This window comes from Cervus canadensis, chromosome 33, assembly GCF_019320065.1.
Source record: "Cervus canadensis isolate Bull #8, Minnesota chromosome 33, ASM1932006v1, whole genome shotgun sequence".
In the NCBI taxonomy this organism is placed as follows: domain Eukaryota; kingdom Metazoa; phylum Chordata; class Mammalia; order Artiodactyla; family Cervidae; genus Cervus; species Cervus canadensis.
In genome coordinates, this window is record NC_057418.1 from 11,377,603 (window position 1) to 11,393,791 (window position 16,189).

Genomic DNA, 16,189 nt, shown 5'->3' on the forward strand with positions numbered 1-16,189 from the left:
AGCCATTTCCTCCTCCAGGAGATCTTCCTAACTCAGGGATCAAACCCACATCTCCTGCATCTTCTGCATTACCGGCGGAGACACCTGGGAAGCCCTAGGTTCAGGGGTACAGCAAACTGATTCAGTTATACATATACATGTACCTATTCTGTTCCAAATTCCTTTCATATTTAGGTTGTTACATAATATCGAGCAGAGTTTTCTGTGCTATGCAGTAGGTCCTTGTTGGTTATCCATTTTAAATATATGCCTTTTAAAATCAACCCAAAGTAGTCCAACCCACCTATTACTTTCTCACACAAGACTCTACTGTTCATGTCTCAGGACTCTTCACAGTGCATGATTATTTTATTTGCTGACTTGGTTATCCCCAATTAGGATGTAAGTTACATAAGATCAAGGACCCTGTCTTACACAATGGAGGCTCTCAACCTCTTAGAAAAGTATCTGGTACAGTCTTGGCACTCAGTAAACATTTCCTGAATAGATGGATGAGGGGGCCTCATTTTCTTTTCTTTTTTAGTTTGTTTATTTTTAATTTAAGGACAATTGCTTTATAGCATTGTATTTGTTTCTGCCAAACAGTAACATGAATCAGCCGTAGGTATGTGTATGTCCCCTCCGTCCGGAGCCTCCTTCTCAGCTCCCTCCCCGTCCCACCCCTCTAGGTGGTTACACAGCCCTAGTTTGAGTTCCCTGAGTCATACAAAAATGTGGAATGCTTCATGAATTTGCATAGGGGCCATGCTAGTTTTCTCTGTATCGTTCCAATTTTAGTATATGTGCTGCTGAAATGAGCATCCTCATTTTCTTATTCTGTGACCTGAAGGTAAAACATACAGCCCTGTTTCATAGAGTTGTTATGAGGATTAAATATGAAAAAAATCCTAAGAGATCAATAAATGTTAACCACTATTATAATTACTAATACTACTTCTAGTAATAGTCATACTAGTAGTGCCATTAGTCTTTCAACAGCCCTTATGAGGTAGTTAAAATTATCTAGAATTTACAAATAAGGAAATGAAGATTAGACATTCAAATAGCCTATGTTAAGATCACTTAGGATGCCTTAGAGCTTGAATTTTAAGAGCGAAGAGTTGGAAATGACTAAAGAGCTCATTTCTCAGTGATTAGAAGAAAGATGCTTTTGATGGCATTACCAAGCTTTGGACAGAGGGACTCTAAAGGGAAGAGATATGTTATGCTGAGCGGGTATCTGGATATCCAAGGTTTGATGCCTAATAAACTATTGGGGATAGAAGTCTCACTCACGTGAGAGGTCAGCAGTTTTAGATTTGTATATCCAAGAATATAACCTCTCCATTGTGATCATAATACCATTATCTAAAAAGCTGTTCATTTAGTGTTGGCAGAAACACACATACACATTCTCCTTGAGGTCAAAAGAGAGTACCAGCTCCTCAGATGGGCCCCTCGCTCTTACCTACCCCGCCCCCTACTGGAATTCCCTTCCGTGTTTTCTAAGCCTAGATCCTTCCTCACAGCATCCCGTATCCCTTTTGGAGGCTCACTTTGTGGGCCTCAAGCATTAACTTCAGGACCCAGAAGCACGCCTTTGAGGTCTGATGTTGTATCATGCTTGGGTGATGTGAATTCTTTGGAATAAGAAAACAAAGTAGGATACCAAAAACTCTTTATCTTCTTATATTGATGTCTTTAAAAATAGCTAAAATTGGTCTAGCACTTATCATATGCCAGGGACTATTCTAAGTACTTTAGATGAATATAGAAAATGTTCATTTTAGGGAATAAGGAAAAGAAGAGTGATGAATAGAAGAGACAGAACAAAGGCTATAAGGCTGATGGATAAAGATGATGGATAAGGCATTGTTTTATGGCTCAGCTAGTAAAGAATCTGCCTGCAACGTGGGAGACCTGGGTTCAATCCCTGGTTTGAAAAGAACCCCTGGAGAAGAGAACTGGCTACCCACTCCACTTTCCATACATACACACACACAGGTCAAGAAACATATATAACCAGCATCCCAAAGACCCATCCAGTGCCCCCTCCCTTCCCTGAGACAGAGACGATCAGGCCCAAGTTTCTCATAACCTCCATGCTATTCTGCCTCTTCGGCAGCTTCAAACACAAGAGCCATTGAATGTTAGGGACCTTGGGCATTGCCTAATCAACATGCCTCCCCCTTGTTTTGAGTTCAGAGGGGAAATGACTTGCTCAAGGTCCCACAGAGAGTTACAGAATCTGAATCTCCTCTTTCATGGGGTCACAAAGAGTTGGACACAACTGAGTGACTTTCACACACTTTAGAGTCAAGCCCTTCAAGGAAGAGATGGTCAACAGTCTCAAGTCTCTTAAATTGGGGGAAGAAAATTAGGTTCATATTTAACTTCAGAAAAGTGTTTATATAGAGAACTTAGAACTCAGATTACTAGCAAAATGAGGGAGGAAGTATAAGCAGAAGGTATAGAGAGTCTTCCACACATTTGACAGCAAACAGAAGTGGGCAAGAGGCATGGTTGCTAGAGAAGACAGCAAGGTAAAGGGAAATATTTGCTCAATTTGAGAAACCTATAAATTTTGAAAGGTAGAATGCAAGAAGCAAAAAAAGTGGGAGAAGAGTGAAGATGTGGAAAGGGAGGGGAATGATGGGTGCAAAACACCCTTCAAAGTTGATCTGAGACCAAACAAAGCTGAGGTTCTTAAGCTGGGATGCATCATGGAGTCACTTGGGAGTCTTAAAAACAATCAGTGCCTGGATCCCACCTCCAGAGCTTCTGATTTAACTGGTCTGGGAGTGCCTGGGCATCAAAACATGTAATATTTCCTAATTGATTCTAACATGCAGCTACGTTGGGAACTGCTGATCCAGGACTCAGAGACTCTCTTCTCTTTGAATCTGAAAATAAGAACTAAGAAAATGATGTAAGGATAGATCATTTGAATTGAAGACAAGTTTAACTGATGAAACTCACACATGTTGGCTTGGATCATCTTAGTAAAAAAAAAAAAAAATTAAACAGGTGATTTGATTATCAGTGGAGCAGGAAGAAGGAAGTTTGAAGACAGAGGCTCCTCAAATAGCTACCATGAGGGGCACATGGAAGACTCCTGAAGCAGAGGAGTGATGGACAACATGGAATAATGATGCTGTTGTGCCGGGGTATTTGTTGAGTCAGGATTTCACACAGATTGGTCCTCTTATAGCTGGGCTTCAAAGACTGATGGAGATTAGAGAAAGCTGATGGAGGGTGATCCACGGGCTCAGGAAGGTCAAAGGAAGAAGTCAGTTGACCATAGAGTTCAGTGTTGGGCTATGGTTCGTTAGGAAACAAGCTGAGTAGATTTGGACAGTGGGAGAGAAAACCTGTAAGGTTGTGGTTAGAGAAAGGAACATTAGCAACTGAAATCCCAATTGGAAAATAATCCTTCAGGATCTATACCTCTTAGTGAGCATTAAAAATATTAAAAATGCAAGTATCATGTTTCCTCTATAATTCAAGGAAGCTTGGTGAGAGGAACAATAGACACAAATTCTCAGATCAATCATTAGAGCTCTGCCAATAGCCAGTCCCTCTGTCCATCTTCGGGGCTCAGTATATACTAGGAAGAGGCTTACTGTGATAACCTCTCAGGATTTGTATACCTGAATCACTACATCAGCTTGTCAGGTTGCTTAGCTACACATGTGACACACCAATAAAAATATCTTTCCTTACCATGAGTTTCTTTCTGTGACTCTACCCCTCCCAACAGTTTTTTGATGTCTTCTCTCTCTCCATACTCCCATCCCCCCAAATGGCTGTCGTAATCTTGATTTTAGAAACAGGGCATCTTCAGGGGAAAAACCTCAAGGTTCCCATTTGTTTTCTAGCACTAAACTAGCAAAAAAATTTACTGGCAATTCGTTTAAAGAGGTGGAGCCTTATTAAAACCAAAAACAAGTGGCTCATGGGAAACCTTTTGTGCACTTAAGCATAACTCCTCATTTGTGTCAGCCAAAAGTTGTACTGACTTATATTGTCCTGCATTTTAACCAGATTCAAGTATCGCATAATTGTCACCAGTTTCATAATTTTCTTCTTCTTGTTTTCTGTTACCAAAATGTTGAGTTTAAGGTAAAACTTCAACTTGTAAAGTGAGCAGGGCCAACTAGCCCTCAGCTGACCTGCTTGTTTCATTTGAAATGAAACTCACTTTTGCTCTTAATTCTTTCTCCTTCTCTCCTCTCCCCTGCTCGCACCTATTACCTGGAAATGTCATTCAGGTCAGAGTTCTCAGATGCAATGTGGAATGGTTCTTATCTTCCAGACCAGGTGGCGATGTATTTGAAACTGCACAGTTCTGTGGCTACAATGTTTAGACACAGGTGTGTAAGGGAGAAGGTCTTACGACAGAATCTTATGTTTAAGGCAGCCTTCACAGAAATTTTGAGTTGCTTAGTTACAAGTGAGCTTGGTTATAAAAGTAGAATGTGAGTGTGTGCTTAGTCATTCAGTCATGTCCAATTCTTTGCGACCCCAAGGACTATAGCCCACCAGGCTCCTCTGACCATGGGGTTCCCCAGGCAAGAACACTGGAGTGGGTTGCCATCTCCTTCTCCAGGGTATTTTTCTGACCCAGGGGTTGAACCCAAGTTTCCTGCATTGTGGGGGAATTCTTTACCGTCTACCCATTGTGTGGATATATATATATACATCCATCCTACCTGTTTGCAAATGAAATCTACTGAAATCAAAGAAAACTTTATTTAAAAGTTATGCTATTACTAGCAATAATAATCATAATGCTTTATACTGTTCACTGTGCTTCCACATACATTTAGTATGAGTTCTTCAGAACTGTGTGGGAGGGACTTCCCTGGTGGTCCAGTGGCTAAGACTCCATGCTCCCAACACAGGGGGGCCCGGGTTCGATCCCTGGTCAGGGAACTAGATCCCCCAACTAAAAAAAGATCTTGCATAACACAGCGAAAGATCCCTCAAGCCTCCAGGAAGATCAAAGATCCCGAGTGCCACAACTAAGACCCAGTGCAAATAAATAAATATAAAAAAGAACTGTGCGGGAGGTGGTTGAACATTCATTCACTCATTCATTCAAGCCAACTGTCCTATCTTGTGAGAGGGGCAAAAGTCCAAACAGCCACTTTGAGCTGAATGGACAGAGAGTTTGAGGAATGGCCAGGTACTTACAGAGGCTGATTGCATCCTAGGACTCAGAGGTCAAGAAGTGATGCACAAGGCATGCAGGAGGCTCTCATAATTTATGCAAATAATTCACACAAGAGTGAACAGCATGAGAGTTACCGAAACCTGAGAGCTGGGCAGGAAGGATGCTATTTTAGAACCAAGTCACCAGGTGGACATCACTGGGATTCATGTTTGGCAGCCCGCTGGAGCAACAGATTCTCACCTTGTCAAGGAGAAGGATTCATGCTCAACCACACAATATTTTGGGGACTCCACTCTCCTCATGTAGTTGCTGTCTTCTTTGTATCTGCTGATTGAGAAATCAGTCAGTCAGTCAGTCAGTGCTAAGTCACTCAGTTGTATGTGACTCTTTGTGACCCTCTGGACTGTAGCCCACCAGACTCCTCTGTCCACAGAATTTTCCAGGCAAGAATACTGGAAAACTGTGTAGCCATGTTGTCCTCCAGGGGATCTCCCTGACCCAAGGAATGAACCTGACCCAAGGATTGAACCCAAGGATTGACCCAAGGACTGAACCTTGGGTCAGGGAGAGTCTCCCACATCTCCTGCATTGGCAGGCAGATTCTTACCACTGCATCATCTGGGAAGCAATTGAGAAGCACATAAAGATAAAAACCAACTAAGAATCACTAAAATGCATTGTCTTATTCCATTCCAGCTGCTATAACAGAATACACAGATTGGGTGCCTTAAATCACAAACATTTATTTCTCTCAGCTCTTGAGACTACAAGTTTGAGATCAGGGTACCCACATGGTCGGGTTCTTAATGAAGTACTTCCTCTTAAATGTCCCATCATCTGGCAGAGAAAGAGGGAAAAAGAACTAACTCTCTTCCTCTTTAAGGATGGATGGGAGGAGGGGGACATAAACCTTCAGTTCACAGCATGCACCTTCCCCCATTCCCTCACAAGCCCATCCCCTTGCCTGTTCTCCCAGGCCCTAACTGGAGATTGCTTCCTGCTTGCCCAATGACCATGGGCCAGCTCTGATCCTGGCAGACAGCCACCTTCTCTGACATCCAGTGGGATGTGAACACACCTTCTCCAGCAAGACCTGAACCCCTTCTTCCAAGCTGTCTTCCCATGGGTCCTCTTTCTTAGTCCTATGGTACCCTTTAAAGTTCTTTGCAGTTACTCTTCTATCATAGTTTAATAACTCTTTGTAATAAACATCCCCTGTTTTACATTACTGTGTAGTTTCTATCTCTTGGTTGAACCAACATTAATACAAGTTCATTTGGAAAAGTAATGACACATACATGCATGAGATAATCAATCCACAAACAATAGCTGGAATAGAAAAGAATTCCTAACTTTCTCACAACCTCTATCTATAATCTTCCAGGTGTCCACAGTCAGTGGGTTGGGAGACCTTGGGCTAGAACTTCAGATTGGCAGAAACAAAAGCAGAATCCCTGACATGGAAATGGAGCTATTCAGAGAATGACATGAACACCCTGGGGTGGGGTGGGGAAGCTTCGAGTGTTAGGGACCCATGTTGATGTTCATGGTCAGCCCTGCCTCCTCCTCTTGATCCAGAATCTACGAACATCATAAAGATGAAATGTGTCTTGGATTGAAGAGGTGGGGAGAAAGGAACTGGGTCTGCTCTGTCAGGATGAGTTCAGACCCTGGACTGGGATGGAGCCTGCAGGTGGGGGAGGAGAGGCAACAGGAAACCTAATAGTGAAAATCTGAGGCAGTCTGGAGATAAAAGGGCAGAGCTGACATCAGCCATCTGTCAAGCACCTGATTGACAGGTGAACCTCTAAAGCAGGGGGTAGCAGGCAAACTGTTGGAGGGCACTCAGTGTACAAGTGGAGAAAGCATCACTGGGAAACAGGTCCTCTGACTCCTAAAGAGGATTCCTGTTTATCACACTGCTCATCCCAACACACTGCATCTCAGAGGACTTACTATCAGGGGCAGAACAGAAGGTTTCCATCATTTCCGATCTTCTGGAACAGATTAAATAGCATAGAAATCATCTTTTTTCGGAAGATATTTATGGAATTTGCCTTTCAAAATATCCCGATCTGGCTTTAGGAGGATTAGAGTTAAGGAAATATTTTAAATTCCTCTTCGGTTTTCCACCTAATTGATTTGGTGAGGTTTTTTAAAGCCATTCCCTGAGTCAATTTTGGTAATTTAAAATTCCTGAAAAAGACTATTGCTTTTATCAAAATATTCAATTTCTTTACTTAGTGTTGTGAAGTGTATTTAATTTCTAAAGTGAAAGTTGCTCAGTTGTATCCAACTTTTGCAGGCTCTATACAGACCATGGAATTCTCCAGTCCAGAATACTGGAGTGGATAGCTGGTCCCCAGGGGATCTTCCCAGCCCAGGTCTCTCACATTGCAGGGAAATTCTTTACCAGCAGAGCCACTAGGGAAGCCCAAGAATACTGGAATGGGTAGCCTATCCTTCTCCAGCGAATCTTTCCGACCCAGAAATCAAACTGGTGTCTCCTACATTGTAGGCGGATTCTTTACCAGCTGGGCTACCAGGGAATCCCATTTAATTTCTAAGTATCCTCTATATCATCTATGGTTAAAACCCATTTCCCATACTAAATGATGTTATTGTGTTTTTCTCCTTTTCTTCATGATCAAAGATGCCAAGGATTTGCTTATTCAATATCTTTTCATAGAACCACCTCTGTATTTTCCATGCCAATTCTATTATCCATTTCTTTCTCTTTTTTTTAATTTAATAGGAGACGTGTTACAGGGAATCTCAGGTGCAGAGATATGAGTTAATCATACTTCCTTCTATGTGACTCACTTACAATTGTTCTGTACTAGACTCGCTATTTCAGTTCTTTTATTTATTTTCTACTTTACTGTAACCCATATTCTCATTCCTTTCCTCTAAATAGACTTCTGCCAGTTCTCAGATCAGTATCTTTTCTAGAAAAATGTAATGTCTTTTTAAACTTATTTTAGCCTGTAATTTTGGAATTATTCATATTGCATGTTTCTATTAATTTCTTATTGCTGCCATAACAAATTATTTCAAACTCAGTGGCTTGAAACAACAAAATCATCATTTTACTGTCCTGGAGATCAGGAGTTCAAAGTTAACATCAACTACCACCTAAAGTCACTGGTCTAAAATCAAGGGGTTGCTGGGTTGGGGTTTTTTCCTCAAAGGTTCTGAGAGAAGAATCTTGTTTCCTTGACTTTTTCAGTCTCTAGAGGCCACAGAGCTTCAGGACTCCTTCCTTGCTTCTCTCCAATCTCTTGCTTCCTTCATCAAATCTCCTACTCCTGACTGTGAGCCCACTGCCTCCCTCTGATAAGGACTCCTGTTACTGCACTGGCTCACCCGGATAATTCAGGCTACTCTCCCTCCATTAACATTACTTGATCACATTTGCACAGGTTTTGGGGATTAGAATGTGGCCATCCTCAGAGGATCATTTTTCAGCCTGCAACAGTGCTCATCTAATTCATTCTTCTAACCGGTGTGTAGTTCTCATGGCATACATGCACATCCTTCACCTATCCGTGCTCCTAGAGACAAACTCCCACTACAATTTACATCTCTTCAATAAATATACGCTAACAAGTCCCCTGAAGAATCTGTGTGAGATTTCTCAAGGCTCTATAGAGGGACAAGGAGGGTGAAAGGAGCTGATACAAACTACCAACCCCTACCCTCTGGAACTGTACAAGGGTCTAGAAAGGTATCAATACAAATCCCATGTAAAGACTTAAATTTTTATTTTATGTATTTGTGAGTGCGCTGTCTTTGAGGCTGCACACAGGCTTTCTCTAGTTGCAGCAAGTGTGGGCTACGCTCTAGTTGTGGTGCGTGAGCTTCTCACGGCAGCGGCTTCTCTTGTGGAAGCACGGAGTCTAAGGCACAGGCTCAGTAGTTGTGGCACACAGGCTTAGCCGCCCTGCGGTCTGTGGGAACCTCCCGGGGATCGAACCTGTGTCCCCGGCATTGGCAGGCGGACTGTTAACACTAGATCACCAGGGAAGTCCCCCATGTAGAGATTTTTGCCAATTCCACCTTGCTAGGAGACTTGAAAACAATTTTCCCTACAGGGAAAAAATTTCATGCCATGGCCCTGAGTCATGCCCAGAAGAGTTACTGATTGCAGTGTGCAGACAGGCCATTTCTCCAAAATGTCTATTGCTCTCCACCTGCAGTGCAAGGAGTTTCTTATTTCCCACACATCCCTGCTAACACTTAGTAATACCTATGTAAGGTCAGGGCAGTCAAGATGGCTGTTCTCTTGCTCTCTGAACATCTCCTGCTCCAGCAGACCCTGCTTGCCTATCCAATACTCTTGGTTATAGGGATTAATTAGTCACTGCCTTCCTGCTTGCCCCCTGCCCCAGCCACTGGTTTTCCTGGTAATTGATGAGCTAATCTGATGTCAAGTCCACCTATAAAGGGAGACTCCTCCCCCCCCCCAGGTATCGAAGATGGCTGTCATTTTCTGCTTGCTGTCTGCTGGTCAACTGATGTCTGCTGGGGTTTCAATCCAGGATCCTTTTGCTCAGGACATGTAAGATTCCCCTGTCCAATAAACTGTTGATATCTCTGTCGCTGTCTCTGGGTTCTTTCTCTGGTCATAAGGTTGGGCAACCGTAAGGCTTGCAAGTCTGCAGGGTGTGGCCCAACAACCTGATTTTCTAATAATTTACGATTTTACGGGAGTTAAGGTATTCTCATTATTGTCATCAAGTTTCTACAATAATTAGTGAGGTTGACCATCTGTTGATATACTTGTTATCGGTTCTGCTTTTTACTACTAGGAATCTTCACTCATTTTCTTCCAGGGTATTTCATTTGTGGTGGTGGTTGATATTCTTGTTTTTATCCATTTTCTGAAATTCGTTGTTTTCTCGATTCATTACTTGTCAGTTATAAATACTGCAAATACCTTCTCTCAATATATTATGCATCTCAACTTTTCTATGTTGCGTTTTATTTAACAGAAATCTTTAATTTTGACATAGTCAAACTCACTAACTTTTTACCTTAGCGTACAAGTACTTGCTTTCTAACTCTTAATTTTTACATTTATTTTCATTTCTTCCTTCCTTTTATTATTTCTTTACTCTTTTTTCTCTAGAATATTGAGCTAAATGCCTACATAATTTTCATCTTTCAGTTTTTAATCAGTGAATATTGGTTAATATTCCTTTGGTGAGAGATGTTTTTGAATTTGACAAATTTTAAATAAAATTTTATTGTATTTTGCTTCAATCTTTATCCAAATATTTTTCTGCTTTGAGCTATTCCCCATCTACTACTTTGCAGATGTTAGGTGCATTCCCATAGTTATATTTTATTGTAACGGGACTAAAATAAATATATCACTGGAATATTACAAAAATATATTACTGGAAATTGCAATCTTCATGTCATAAAGAGGAAAAGAAGAGTATCCAATAGCAAGTGAAAAAAAATTGCAAGTACAAGTCAAGCCCAGCCATTTATTCCTATCGTAATTTCACTTTCTTTTCTAAGTTGTTAAATTTTAAAACTTGAGATTGAAGTGTTGGTTTTACTTTGTATGATAATGATTTGTGGGAACACTTAAAATCATTTGATATAGAAACAGTAAGATTAGAAAAGGAAATTGAAAGTCATTTTTCAAGCTTAATGTTATACAATTTTTTAATCATTGCAGGGAGAATAAGCTCATTTATACAGAACACGTATTTCAGCCAATGCAGCAGATAAAACTGCAGCTTTAAGGAAACAAAAGAAATATAGATGCTGAACTATAGTTTGTTCATTTGTTCAACAAATATTAAAGACCCATCACGTGCCACTGTTCTGAACTCTGGGAATACAGCAGTTGATAGAGTAGGTAAGATCTACATTCGAATGGAGCTTTGACGTGAGAGATGCTGTAATAAAGAAATAAACAGGTAAGTAAAGTAATTTTAGTCCAGGTATTTCCCAGGAAAAAGATAAAACGTGGTGGCCTGTGAGCCAACAACTTACCGATAAGAAGCAGCCTTCCCTCCACACAGAGACGAACCTGGGCGGAGCCACAGCAAATGCCCACGAGCCCGTAATGACCTGCTCTTTATCCAGAACACAACAAGATCTTGGCACGTTAGCATGGACAGCTAGGAATGAGAAAAACTGTTCCACAGGCTTGTTCATCACAAAATTCATTACACAAACAGGATTGACTGTTACACTCTTCTGTCACAATAAGAGATGCAACAGGGAGAGATAATGTTTTTGCAGGAAAACTAAAGTGTCTATGAATTGTTTTGTTTGTTTTTGGAGGGTGTGGAGAAAAAAGTAGTCCAGATAGCCAATAGAATAGACTTCTCAGCGATGATAGCCACTTCTCAGGGCTGCTGGAAGAGTAACCACAACCCAGCTCTCAACACAGGAATTCAAACATCCCCATACTGCATGTTTCTTCTACCCAAACTTTTCACCTATCAGCAGAGTTCCTTCTCAGTTCTTCCCCCTCCAATTTCCAGCCCAGCTAGCTCTAGGCTTTCACATTCCTGGTCTTTCCCCAGGCATCTAAATCTGTTTATTTCTTACCAGAACAGTGTATTTCCACCCAATTCAATATCCTCTGAACTCCTAGGCTTACATCTCAGTTCAGTCATTCAGTCGTGTCCAACTCTTTGCGACCCCATGAATCACAGTACACCAGGCCTCCCTGTCCATCACCAACTCCTGGAGTTTACTTAAACTCATGTCCATCGAGTCGGTGATGCCATCCAACCATCTTATCCTCTGTCATCCTCTTCTCCTCCTGCCCCCAATCCCTCCCAGCATCAGGGTCTTTTCCAATGAGTCAACTCTTCGCATGAGGTGGCCAAAGTACTGGAGTTTCAGCTTCAACATCAGTCCTTCCAATGAACACCCAGGACTGATCTCCTTTAGGATGGACTGGTTAGATCTCCTTGCAGCCCAAGGGGGACTCTCAAGAGTCTTCTCCAACACCACAGTTCAAAAGCATCAATTCTTCAGTGCTCAGCTTTCTTCACAGTCCAACTCTCACATCCATACCTGACCACTGGAAAAACCATAGCCTTGACTAGATGGACCTTTGTTGGCAAAGTAATGTCTCTGCTTTTTAATATGCTATCTAGGTTGGTTATAAATTTCCTTCCAGGAATAAGTGTCTTTTAATTTCATGGCGGCAATCACCATCTGCAGTGATTTTGGAGCCCAAAAAAAATAAAGTCTGACACTATTTCCACTGTTCCCCCATCTACTTGCCATGAAGTGATGGGACCAGATGCCATGATCTTAGTTTTCTGAATGTTGAGCTGTAAGACAACTTTTTCACTCTCCTCTTTCACTTTCATCAAGAGGCTCTTTAGTTCTTCTTCACTTTCTGCCATAAGGGTGGTGTCATCTGCATATCTGAGGTTAGTGATATTTCTCCCAGCAATCTTGATTCCAGCTTGTGCTTCTTCCAGCCCAGCGTTTCTCATGATGTACTCAGCATATAAGTTAAATAAGTAGGGTGACAATGTACAGCCTTGACGTACTCCTTTTCCTATTTGGAACTAGTCTGTTCCATGTCCAGTTCTAACTGTTGCTTCCTGACCTGATACAGATTTCTCAAGAGGCAGGTGAGGTGGTCTGGTATTCCCATCTCTTTCAGAATTTTCCACAGTTTATTGTGATCCATACAGTCAAAGGCTTTGGCATAGTCAATAAAGCAGAAATAGATGTTTTTCTGGAACTCTCTTGCTTTTTCGATGATCCAGCAGATGTTGGCAATTTGATCTCTGGTTCGTCTGCCTATTCTAAAACCAGCTTGAACATCTGGAAGTTCACGGTTCACGTATTACTGAAACCTGGCTTGGAGAATTTTGAGCATTGCTTTATTAGCGTGTGAGATGAGTGCAATTGGCTCACATCTAAACCTCAGCAAAAGAGACAGCCGCTTCAGATGCTAAGGCCACCCACTAGGAGGCAATGACGAGTTATGAGAACAAAACCCTTTCTCACTTTTACCCCCTATTGTGCCTTGGCATTGTATTTTCAGTAACAACTGGTGTGTGCGTGTGTTTCAGGTTTTAGAAGCTCTATAGCCAGCGTGTGATACAGTAACTTCATGGTACTGACAAGTGTCTGTACAAATTGTTAAACTGCTTCTGATTATATTATATTGTGGCCTTCCTTGACTGAGAGGCTTCCCTGGTTGCTCAGACAATGAAGAATCTGCCTGCAATGCAGGAGACTTGGGTTTGATCCCTGTGTCAGAAAGATCCCTTGGAGAAGGGAATGGCAACCCACTCCAGTATTCTTGTCTGAAGAATTCCATGGACAGAGGAGCCTGGTCTTATATATAGTCCATGAGGTCAGAAAAAGTCGGACATGGCTGAGTGACTAGCACACTTTCCTCGATTGACCTTATAAGTTATTTAATTGCAACATATAGTTTGTCTCATGGTGCTTCTTAATTTAAGACAATTAGTCTGAAGGTAAGACAGAAGAGAAAAACATATTTACCATAGCATCTAAAGAGTAAAATACTTAAGAAAAAAGTTTTAAATGTGCAACTTGATGTGAGAAACTTTTAAAGCCCTCCTGAAGACCTCAAGGGATTTAAAGCATACTGCCCCCAAATATGCCACTCTAACGTAAGAATTATTTTGAGCTAAAGGCAGATGAAAAGCAGCAAACACACACAAACTTTCTTGCTTTTCCTTCCTCTATTAAGAAGGAGAGAATAATTTTTAATCAGTCAGTCAGTTTAGTTGCTCAGTCATGTCCGGCTCTTTGTGACCCCATGAACTGCAGCACACCAGGCTTCCCTGCCCACCACCAACTCTCAGAGTTTGCTCAAACTCATGTCCATCGAGTCGGTGTTGCCATCCAACTATCTCATCCTCTGTCGTCGTCCCCTTCTTCTCCTGCCTTCAATCTTTCCCAGAATCGGTGTCTTTTCCAGTGAGTCAGTTCTTTGCCTCAAGTGGCCAAAGTATTAGAGTTTCAGCTTCAGCATCTTATCAACCCAGAGAAATCTGCATAATAAACCTTTCTAACTAGTCCTTATCTTCAATTAGTTTCACCCATATGTGTACCTACCCACAGTTTACCACCCCTTAGAAGCCTAAACCCCTTATCCTTTGTTTTGTCACTTCTTAGCAAACTTCTTGTTCTTTTGCTAAGATGCTACATAAGCCCCAGTTCTAACCACTGCTTTGAATTATTCATCACTGAAGTTTCTCCTGTGATTAGCTCAGCATTTGGTAATCAAGTGTTTTCTCTCATTATTCGTTTGTTACTCTAATTTGCAGGGCCCCTGCTGAAGAACCTACACGTTAGAGGGGAAGTTTTTCCTCCCCTATAACTTCAATGTAAATAAATACATAACCTTATATATCATGAATGGAAAGACTCAGTAACAAAAAGGTGCCAATTGTCCCAACGTTAACTTCTAAATATAGCATTATCCACTTAAAATAACACCATAAAGTTCATGTGGGAAAATAAATTTAAATAGCTAGAAAAACTAAAAGAAAAAAAGGAATGTGGGAGATTCAGTTTACCAGATATTTAAAACAAACCACAGAACCTTAATAACTACATGTCTGGTATATAAATAGAAAGACCTGTGGATTAGAAAAAAATTTCAAAAATTTTCAGTACAAACACATTCGGTAACATAGTATATGATAAAGATGACATTTATATCAATAAAGATGGATCTTTAGATTAACAGAACTGATCGTCCACATAAAGAAAAGATAAAATAAAATTAGATCTGTACCTCACATTATACATAAGGATAAACCTTCAGTTATAGCAAGTATTTAAAAACAAAAGTTTTTAAAAATTGCAAAAGGTAATATAAGTGAATTCCTTGCTAACCCTAGAGGAGGCAAGTCCCTTACATGACTGAAAAGCCATGTTATAAAATTAAAGAAGATAAATTACATATGTATTTTTAAATCCATTAACACAGTAAATATGCCATAAGCAAAGTAAATGACAAAATGATAAAATGGAGAAAAAATGCAAATGATATGACAAATACCACTCTCCTTAATAGGTGATAAACTCCTAAGCACTCCCGGAAATAAAGACTAGGAAGAACCCAATAGAAAAACAGGTAGTCTATGCCATACCACCCTGGATGCACCGATCTCATCCAATGAAAAGGCAGGCAAAGCACATAAAAGACATTTCATAGAAAAAGAAATATTCATAGATAAAGTGAAAGTGAAGTCGCTCTGTCGTGTCCAACTCTTTGCAACCCCATGGACGGTAGCCTACCAGGCTCCGAAGTCCATGGGATTTTCCAGGCAAGAATACTGGAGTGGGCTGCCATTTCCTTCTCCAGGGGATCTTCCCAACCCAGGAATTGAACCCGGGTCTCCTGCATTACAGACAGACGCTTTACCATCTGAGCCACTAGAGAAGCCCCATTCATAGCTAAATGGGTTACAAATTAATATGAGAAATACAAATAAAAATGGCATTCCTTTACCACGAAGGGGGGAATGATGCAGGCCTGTGCAGGAGAATCTGGTGATATCTGCCTAAACTATGGGTTCAGTGGCCCTTGAATCTGGCAATCCCACATCTGGGCTTTTTTCCAACAGTTACATCTGCACACATAGTAAGTGAAAGTGTGCAAGACTATTTATTGTGAGAGGGTTTGGATGGGACCCAAATAAAACATGGCATATTTACAAAATTAATCCTATGCAGCTGTGAAAAAAGCAAAATGAGTGCCTTTTCTGTACCAACGTACAGAGGTGTTCAGGGTGTCCTATTAAGCAGAGAAAACAATGTGCAAATCTCAATACAATGTGGGCTGCATTTTTGTGTCATAAAATGAAGAGGGTGGGAACAGTATGTTCTGTCCTTACCTGTCAGCATCTGCAAAAAGCAATATTGGAAAGATAAATAAGCCAACAAACCAGAAGTAGTATGAAGAGGAGGAAGTGAGAGAGGACAGGATGGATGGGAAGGGACGAGGGTGAAGTAGATTTCTTCCTGTGTGCCTTTTATACCATTTTGACTTTG

The 16,189-nt window shown here is 41.1% G+C and overlaps 1 pseudogene; it reads right to left on the reverse strand.

The window, feature by feature from the left end:
* Window positions 1-707: 707 nt before the first annotated feature.
* On the reverse strand, window positions 708-801 carry LOC122434247 (annotated as a pseudogene).
* Window positions 802-16,189: the final 15,388 nt, after the last annotated feature.